The following is a 9832-nucleotide window of genomic DNA, read 5'->3' on the forward strand; positions in this document are numbered from 1 at the left end:
AAGTACAAACAGCTTAATAATTCCCAAGTAACAATACACTTTACAAACACAAATGATTGCCATGATCTGCAGTGAAAGGCCCAAAAGCTGCAGAGACTGACAAAGCACAGTCCAGGTGATAAACAGGCCCATAATTAGATTTCACTCTCATTAACTTCTGCTTTTGAAGAGGAGAATCAAGCCAAGACGAGCTCAGTTCTTGGGGGCAATGATTGCACCCAAAGTAGCGCTGCAAACTTTATCACAAACACACACACACACACACACACACACACACACACACACACACACACACACATATTTGCATGCACAGGCACGCACACACACCTCATTACTTGTAAATTACCAAACCTTCAGGTTATTAGAGCATGTAAACTTGCACAGTGGCATCTCAGAACACCGCACTAATCCAGCAACAAAAAGTCTGCCAACTTACCAAGTGGGCATGAAATTGAAAAATATTCTTCATTATGTTGAAAATATACTGCAAGTGAGTTGACTTGAGCGTCAATGCTGGTCCTCACTCACCTGTATACTGTGTCCCATTGCTGCTACTTTCATCACTGTGGGTAAGCATACTGTAGTTTTGTGCTGTGTGCAGACTGCAACAGAGCGCTCTATGCCCCTAGCTTTGGGGAATTGTCGATTACTATCCAGGAAACCCGGTCACCCAGGGAAAAAACTCAATCAGGGGCCTGATCCAGTAGGCTACATGGTGCATGGTGTGTGTGTGTGTGTGTGGGGGGGGGGGGGGGGGAGTAGAGGATATAGTGGTAACGCACGGACCAAGAACAAAAATCACACACACACACACACACACACACACACACACACACACACACACACACACACACACAGAGACACATACACACGCAGTTTGAATGTATTTTAAAAAAGTGAAGTATTGCAGTATCTGTAATCTTACATCACAAAATACCAAGACATTAGCTGTAAGCAAAATACTTGATTGTATGATGTTGACACATTGCATGATGTTATATTTCTCTATTAAACAAGGAGTTGTCCAAATTATTAAGGACAACAAGTGGGAAAAATGAAGTGATCATTTGAAGCATGAAGGTCAAATTCCTATTGGGCTTTCTTTGTGAACCGTGACAACTGGACACAGCTGGATTGCAGAATTGCCTGGGGGGAGATACGAGTAAAGAGTGCTGCCAACACTGTCCCCTAGTTTAATTTTTGCTATTATTGGCACGGGATAAAAACACAATCTCTGTGTTTTAGAGCAATGCAGATGGATTTTGCTCCACAAAGGTGAACTATTTTCAGTTGTTTTTCTGGTTCTGAACTGTTACTCAAACAGCGTGTCCTACAGCTTAAAATATAGTTCAACTTCCGACTCCAAAATAGAAGTCACTTTGACAATGGGGCTGAGGGAGACAGAGGGGGTCTCTAGTTAATGCCCTGACGTAAAATGTCTAATTAAAAAAGATTAAAGATTAACTGGCTCGTTATGAAGGCACACAAGAGTCATGCTGCGAGCACTGAACAGCACACAGGCTTCACAGCAACGTGTACTGACATGTCAAATGTGCCCCCACCAAGACAGCACGCACACACACACACACACACACACACAACCACTGACAGAAGATCAAAGGCTATCTGTACTGAAGCACTGACACTTTTATGGCATGACATTTGGATATGGGTGTATCCCGGGACCTTTTGCAATAAGGGCATACATGACTTTTACTTTTCTACTCACTAACCATGTGGAGGCAAGTATTCAAGGTCATGTTTCTTTTTAGTGAGAAATGATGTAAGACAAATACTAGAAAGCCTACACTCTTCACTAGCCCTTTAGCTAGATTAGAAGTATACTTTCGAGCTATGTATTTGATATTGTCTCAAAATGATGTGTAGCAAAGACAATCAAATACACTTTTGGTTTCCAAGTTTCGGTCCAACATTAAATGCAACAAAAGTCCACAGTGATTTGTTTGTGTTAGGTCTGTGTCTGCGTGTATAGTTCGTTGTGTATTTACAGGTAGATCAATTCCCAGAAAAGATGCCACATTGTCAATTCTCTTCAAAGTGCAAAGTACAAGACTCTAAACAAAAATAATCGGGACATATATACAAAGACAACATTGGAGACAGACAGTTTTTCAACAAACAGATCATTAGTTTACTACATCTAGACTGCAATGTTTGCTTGGATGGAATATTTCAACCCAGTCTGAATACTACTCATAATGGACATTTTCAAAACCACTCAAGAGAGAAATAAACTTCACAGTGATGTGTCTGTGCTGTTTTTTTAAAGCCGATTATGGGTGGAAAACAATATCGCTGTCCATTAGCCTCTTAGGGTTTGTGAAAAGCCTCTTTGCTAAATTTCCTCTTTAATAAACATTTAAGACTTATCACAGAGAGGGAAATAAGTCACACAGCTAAGCCCACTCTACTTTGTGCAGTTAGTTGGCAAAAATGTTCTTTTGCTTACGTTTTTGGAGGTGTGTGTGTGTGTGTGTGTGTGTATAAAAGACTACACATGCATATTGTTTGTTCCTTTCTTCGTTTCATTTGCTCCCTCTGCTTTAGTGCAATAGTTGCCTTCAAAGCAGACCCTGACAATGCCACTGTTTTGGGCAAACATGACACAACTGTTGCATGGCAACAGCTCAAATATTAAAGGGCAAACGTGTACTTCATTGATGACTGTATTCAGTTCAAAGCCATTCTGACCTCCTACAACTGCACATACCAGCATTTATTTTTCTAACAAGCTGATGAGGCAAAATAGACCTACAGTCAATATTAACACTGAAAAATGTTGACATGAATTATTTGGATTGCTATGTTGAAACTAGCCCATCTACCACACACCAACATGATCTGAAATTACTCAGAAATTGTATTACTCAGAAGCAGCAGTATTAGTTCAAGTAAAACATGTGACAAAGGCAATTCCCACGATGCTCATTATGGGTTTGCATTTGTATACAGTACTGTGCTAAACCAGCTAACATTATGTCAGTTACAGTATGGTGCAACACAGGTTAAAACAACAACATTAGGCACGGCATTTGTCATAATTGCACATGATAATCTATCATCTGATTTTGGCACAAACTGAGAAAAATAAGTGAATAATGAACTGAGCTTGGGGCAATATTAAAATCATTGCATTGCACTGATTGACAGCTCTGTTTACTTCCCACGCTGCATTTAAAAAATCCAAATAGCAACTTTGCACTATCACAACAGCAACATTGATACACTTTTGAATTGCAAATCTCCATCTTGACTAAATATTTGTGATATAAACATACATCTTAATCCCCTTATGATAAGACAATGTATTGGTCTGTTGGATAACATGTTTTGCAGTTAAGAAAACTAAATTTCTAAAGATTGCTACTATAGCTTCCATTTAAAACTATTAGGTTTTATTGTATTTTCTTTCTCCTGCCTGCCCTGTGGCAAGAGGCAATGTAACTCTCTGCAGTAGCATTAGGCCAATGTTATAGCCGTAATGGTAATGTTTCATGCTGAACAGAGCAGAGGAATGCTATAACCTGCTGGGTAACACAGCGCAACATGTTAGCTTTGATGTCTGCTAATGATGGGGAGAAAGACGTCAGCTCAGCCCGGTTACCCTGGGGGGTAAAGGTGGGCGGGCAGAGAGGAGCATTGTACAACAGACTCTCAAACAGACACAAATTAACTAAATGCGAAAATCAATGTGGTGTAGAACTAATGACTAAGCAAAGCCCAAATGTTCACCTGCAGCGTATCAGCGTAATGTTTTAGTGTGTGCACTTAGGGGAGTTTAAACTGCACATTTGCTGCAAACTCCAACCCACATTCATATATGCTTGCTTTGTGTGAATGTTATGCAGAAAATAGGCCGTACATTCTATGCTACAGTATCAAATGCCGCTCTGCCTTGTTTATCTATAATTTACCGTACGTTAATTTTATAAACAGTGCACCACTGTGAAACTTCAGAAATCACTGTCCATAATAAAGTTTGAGTTGTGTTATGGTCCAGGTTTTGGCATCCACCGACTCCATTGTAGCTAAATAAAACACAGTACCTTTAAGTGCCCAGGAAGGAAGTGTATTTTGTTTTTGATACTTGTATGTCTAAAGATAAAACCGTACACACACAGAATGTGAAACATGTTTGCTAAAGGCTTTTGAAAATAGGATAAAGAAGCATCCTGTCGCTGCTTGAAGTACTACAAGTATGTTATGTGCATTTTACCTAACAGTTTTTCCTCGGACATTTTGCATAAGTTTAATATTTGTCATACACAAAGAAACCCCCCAGTAAATATGTGTTATGGCCGGACACTAAACTATCCATGTTTTCACAGGCAATACTGTATTGGTTTTGTGCTGATCTCTGCTAAGTGACAACGTGACGCTGAATAAGAAACCAGTACACACATGACACATTGAATGCATTCAATAGCTAGGAGATCCTCAAACTATGATAGAAATCAACTATATCTGGGCTGGCTGCTGTGCTTACAATGTTCCCACATTAATGTGAATGAGCAGAACCAAAATGGCATGATTGGATGGAAAAACTGTTTTATCATTGGAAAAATTCTGTGTCTGTGTCTGTGTCTGTGTGTGTGTGTGTGTGTGTGTGTGTGTGTGTGTGTGTGTGTGTGTGTGTGTGTGCGTGTGTGTGCGTGTGTGTGCGCGTGTGTGTGCGTGTGTGTGCGTGTGTGTGTGTGTGTGTGTGCGCGTGTGTGTCTGATTTTGTTCTAACTCTGTCATCAGCTGCACAGTGTGTCTGGCTGTTTGGCATATCTGAGTGGCATCATATGCCAGCAGCATGACAGGAATGCTCACCCTGTTCTCCTCAATTACACACACACACACACAAACACACACACACACACACACACACACACACACAGTCACACACACACACACACACACACACAGAAAACACACAGCAGCATTCTCCAAATCATCTACTCCTCACATAAGTTTCTCAGGACTTATTTCCTAACAATACAAACACGGACATATTCACACAACATGGTTAGATTATTGACCCAGGATGGACTGCAAGGTGTTTTCCTTTGCATAAATAATAAAATAATAATTGCACAGAGCTTGTACTTCCAACATGTTTGTTCACGATGAATCACATGTTTAATGGTTGTTGTTGATGTTGTTGTTGTTGTTGCTGTTTCCCCTCAGCTCCAGGTAGCATTTCAGCATTTTTTCCTGCACATAGTTTTTGGTTTTATGACCTGCAACTGTTTTGGTTCAGGCTTAGCGCTTTGTTTAAAAGTTGTTGTTGTTTCCAGCAGCAGTTTGCAGCTAAAACCTCTGATACACTATACGACTGTCCCTGCTCTACTAAATTGTATGTACAGTACTTTTTTTTAGCTTTGCTGTCCTTTTTATATGTCTATCTACAGTATGTCTATATACTCTATGTTTTTACAAATTGTTCTATGAAATGTGGTTTAAGTGACAAAAATGTAAGTAAAAAAAAGATTAGACTGTTAACACATACTTGCTCAACAATGTTTATTTCTCATTAACAGTGTATGCATTTCAAGATAATATGTCTACATCTTATTATTATTTTCAGGTTCTCAACAATGAATGAACTGAACTCATTATGTGAATATATAACAAACTGTTGTCAGTTATCAACGTTCACTCATTCACAAATGTGCAGACTACACCTACGGCCATTGTATTAAAAATCAAAACTATTATGTATTTAGGTATGACCATGTGGGTGAGAGAAGTAAGAAGTTTTTGGTGATCATTAGTATACACATTATCTATGTTGTGTGTTGCCTTACTTCATAGTTTCCTTATATCAGAGGGCTCAGCGACAGACTGTTTGGTGTCTGAGGATGGGGGTGGAGGGGGAGACAGCCTGAAGACAATAGGCTGGGTGTAGGTGTGGAATACACATAGTACGTGGAGAGGGGGATGTGGAAGACACTGTTAAAGCAGCAACAGTTTAGTATTATTCAGAGAAATACAATATTCGATAAATACAGTGTTTCTTATTGCAGATATAAGCATTCCATCATTTGAGTCCGGCGATATATATGCAATATTTGCCATTACACTTATTAAAAAAAAGCAGGCACAATAACATACGATGATTAATCACACATTACAAAGTTGCCACTTGCATTTCCACAGATGTCCTTTCTTTTAAATTATAGTTTTCCAAATTAAAAGTACAGCTGGATAGCATCACTGACATACTCTAAGTCCTTTGGCAAGACCCTTATTCTAACTGCCTCCACTTGTAAGACGCTTTGGATGAAAGCTCCCGCTAAATGACATGTAATGTAAAGTTATGTAACATTGTAAGTATACCCTTCAAAACCATTGTAATTAAAACAGACATCTACAGTAGCACAGTTAGTTTTATCTTCTGACTCTTTCAGGGCGAGTCGTGGTCAAAAGTTAAAAACACACATGCTCTCATTTACGTGTATAGCTCAGCAGTAAGACACTCAAAACAGAGCTTTATGCCTCGTTTCCACCGAGTAGAGCGGGTCGGATCGGAGCGGCTCAGAGCGGGACAGCTCACTTTTAAGAATCTCGGTGTTGTTTCCACCGCCGACCCTACCCTTACTGGTAGGGCGGGGTTTAGGCTGGACTGCGATAGCCGACGCCAGAATGTGGGTCAAACTATCGGGCTGTGGGAACAACTGTGGTCAAGCCAGCGGTCTCTTGTTTTTGCTTGGTCAAACCAGCCGCTTCTTTATTTATTCCCCCCGTGTTGTGAGCACAGAGACGGCTCGGTGCAACTGATAGAGACAGTGAGCGAACAGCACTGGCTGCGGCAGCTACGTGACATCGTAGCAGTGGGACACAGTGTAGCCAACTGATTCATTTAATGACGAGGAAAAACACCACACAATAAACAGTGCCGCGCTCACATTTTCGCCAAAACTCTCTTCACTCTAGCCGAGGTGACTACAAACGGCGGAGATGATTCAAACCAGCCGCTTCTTTATGTATTCCCCCCGTGTTGTTGTGAGCGTGTATTTTACTACTATCTATGGCGTAAACACACAGAGACCGCTCGGCGCAACTCATAGAGACAGTGAGCGAACAGTGCTGGCTGCAGCAGCTACGTGACTATGGGACACAGTGTAACCAACTGATTAATTTATTGACGAGGAAAAACACCACACAATAAACAGAGCTGTGCTCACATTTTCGCCAAAACACAAGACTCTCTTCACTCTTGCCGAGATCTACACATGGCGGAAATGATTCTTTCGACCAATCAAATGACGGCAGTGTGTAGCTCCGCCTTCTCATGCATTTTCGGCCCGCTTTCAGGCCGCTAGTACCCCTACGGAGGAGTACTGAGATCGGGAGCGGCTCAGAGCGGTTAGGTGCGCTTAAACCGTACCCTACCCAACTTTTGGCAAATGAAAAGCCAAACTACCCGGACCGAACCGCTCCGACCCGACCCGCTCTACTCGGTGGAAACGAGGCATTAGACTCAGCAGAAAAACATGTTCTTCCCTGAAATGCAATGTTTGGGGGCTATTTCAGGGAAGTTGCTCTTGCTCAGCAGCACTCACAATCACCACAGTGTGTTGGTTCTGTGCTGTGCTGAACAGAGCCAAGTTCACAGGCTGGAACAGACTCCTCACTGTGTCACTTCCTCCAGGGAGACGCAGACGTCACACTAACTCACTGACTATACAGCCCAGACATTTAGCATGAACCCAACCCCAAGCCCACCACTCCCAACATGAAATCACTCCCAGTTTGGACTTTACATTTACTGAATACTTCTCCACCCAACTGTGTAATGCTTGCATACTGTATGTCATAATGGTGTGTGTTGAAACTAAAACGTGAGACATATTGAATACGCACATGACTAAAACTACTAAGTACATCTATCTACACTTTAGAAACACAGAAGTCAAGTAAGGTCAATTGTACGTCACACTATACAGCCGAGACATTGAGCATGACCCAAGCTTAGCCCACCACTTCCACAATGAAATCACTCTGTACACCCATCAACCTTTAGACTGCTTTTATTTATGAATACTTCCCAACCCAACTTTCTTATGTTTAACAATGTCATAATCCCTTGTGTAAAACTAAAACTTGAGACCGTTTGAATATTGACATGCCTTGAATTATCCAAAGTTCACTGATTATACTTTATTTATATACCCCAGTAGAAATAACATCACCATTTCATTAGATGGCATTACAATCTATACAGCACACAGCACACTCTTTAGGACGTCAATTTTGAAAAAAAGTCCCCAAAATAGCCCTTATATGGGGTAAATGTGGAAGAAACCTTACAAAAAAAACCTCAGGAGGAGCATCATATGAGGGCCTCTATCAGGATGTGCAGAGAGTAGGGATGCTATAAAAAGGCAGTCAACCATATTGACTTGATCAGCTGTTTCTGTTTAGTTAAGCTACAGCATGTGTTTGAACCTTAACGGTAACATACTGAGTGACCTTTTGCTCCATCTCATCATTCATCACGGTCTCACTTCCCTCTCCTTCTCGCCCTCCACGGCATAAAGCCAGTGATACAGCTATCCACTAAGCTTTAAAGGAGGAGTCAGCAATTCCGGAGAATGTTTGTTGTCAAAATCACTTTTTCAAAAATCAGTGAATTCCTCACGATCCGCTACCTGTCCGTATACTGTGTGTGCACTGAAAACATGATGGTGTTAATACACAGCCTATGTTCTGTAAACAGACATGTATCTAGCTACCGTGGGGTCCCCGTTGTTTACATACCACCCTTTGTTTACATACCAGTTTACACACCTGCCTAGACTGTGTATTAACACTGGATTTGTTTTGCAGCGCACACACAGTACGGAGAGAGGTGGCGAATCATGAGTAGACATTCACTGACTTTGACAAAAAAGTGATTTTGACAACAAGCGTCCTCCAGAATCATTGACTCCACCTTTAATGGCTGTTGTTGTTTTCCCTCATAGCTTCAGGAAGTTCTCCCTGCGTGAGTTAGCGAGAGAATTATGAGAGCAGGAAGACGAGGCTGACAGCAAAACGCCAGCACCAAACTCTGCTGTAGTAACACTTTGAGGGGTTATATAAGGACATCTTTTGCCTTCCCCTCTGTCATCAGAACCTTTTAACAGGGACACAGTACAAAGTTCGGCTTAGCTTGTCAACAACGAGCCACTACTTTTAAACTATAAAGTGCTGTTGTGTGTATTCTATGTGTATAAAGTTGGATGTCATGCTGTTGATGAAGGCCTTTTAAAAAAGGGTGACTTCCATGCATTCCAGAAATACACAAGCTAGACAGCTAGGTCAACAACATGTGCCCAGATTCCTTCTGCCATGCTTCAAATGTCTTTCTTTAGCTCTGTGGATCACTGGTATATATATCATGTCATCTACACATGATACTGCTTTATTTCATATTGGCACACATGCAAAAACACACAGAAATACACATGCATATCATTTACAGCCACACTGAACAACTTGTAAGACACATCTTCAGCCCTTCAACTGCGATCCTCTCTGACGTTGTTCCATTGCTAGACAGTAATGTAATATAAATGGATGACCAGGCAGGCAGTCAGTGTGTGTTTTTATTTCCCCCAGCCCTTGGTAAAGTGTGGGTGTCTCATTTAAAGGGCCACACCTATGTGCGTATTTTAATTTTAAAAAAACACTGTTTTCCCAGTAGGTTCCCTCCCTTAGGCTAGCCCTCACAAATCAGCTCTGCCCTTACATGATCCCAACAAGAGGGTAAAAACTTCTCGCTACTCTCCGTGTATTACCTCTGTCCATACTTCATTCACCCCCCCCCCCCCCCACACAC

General features: G+C 41.3%; 1 protein-coding gene across 1 annotated transcript in view; it reads right to left on the bottom strand.

Moving 5' to 3' along the window:
- Positions 1–9832, bottom strand: part of slc12a4 (solute carrier family 12 member 4) — a 44384-nt gene that overhangs the window by 33599 nt on the left and 953 nt on the right.

Source organism: Ammodytes marinus (assembly GCF_949987685.1).
Source record: "Ammodytes marinus genome assembly, chromosome: 1".
Lineage (NCBI taxonomy): Eukaryota > Metazoa > Chordata > Actinopteri > Uranoscopiformes > Ammodytidae > Ammodytes > Ammodytes marinus.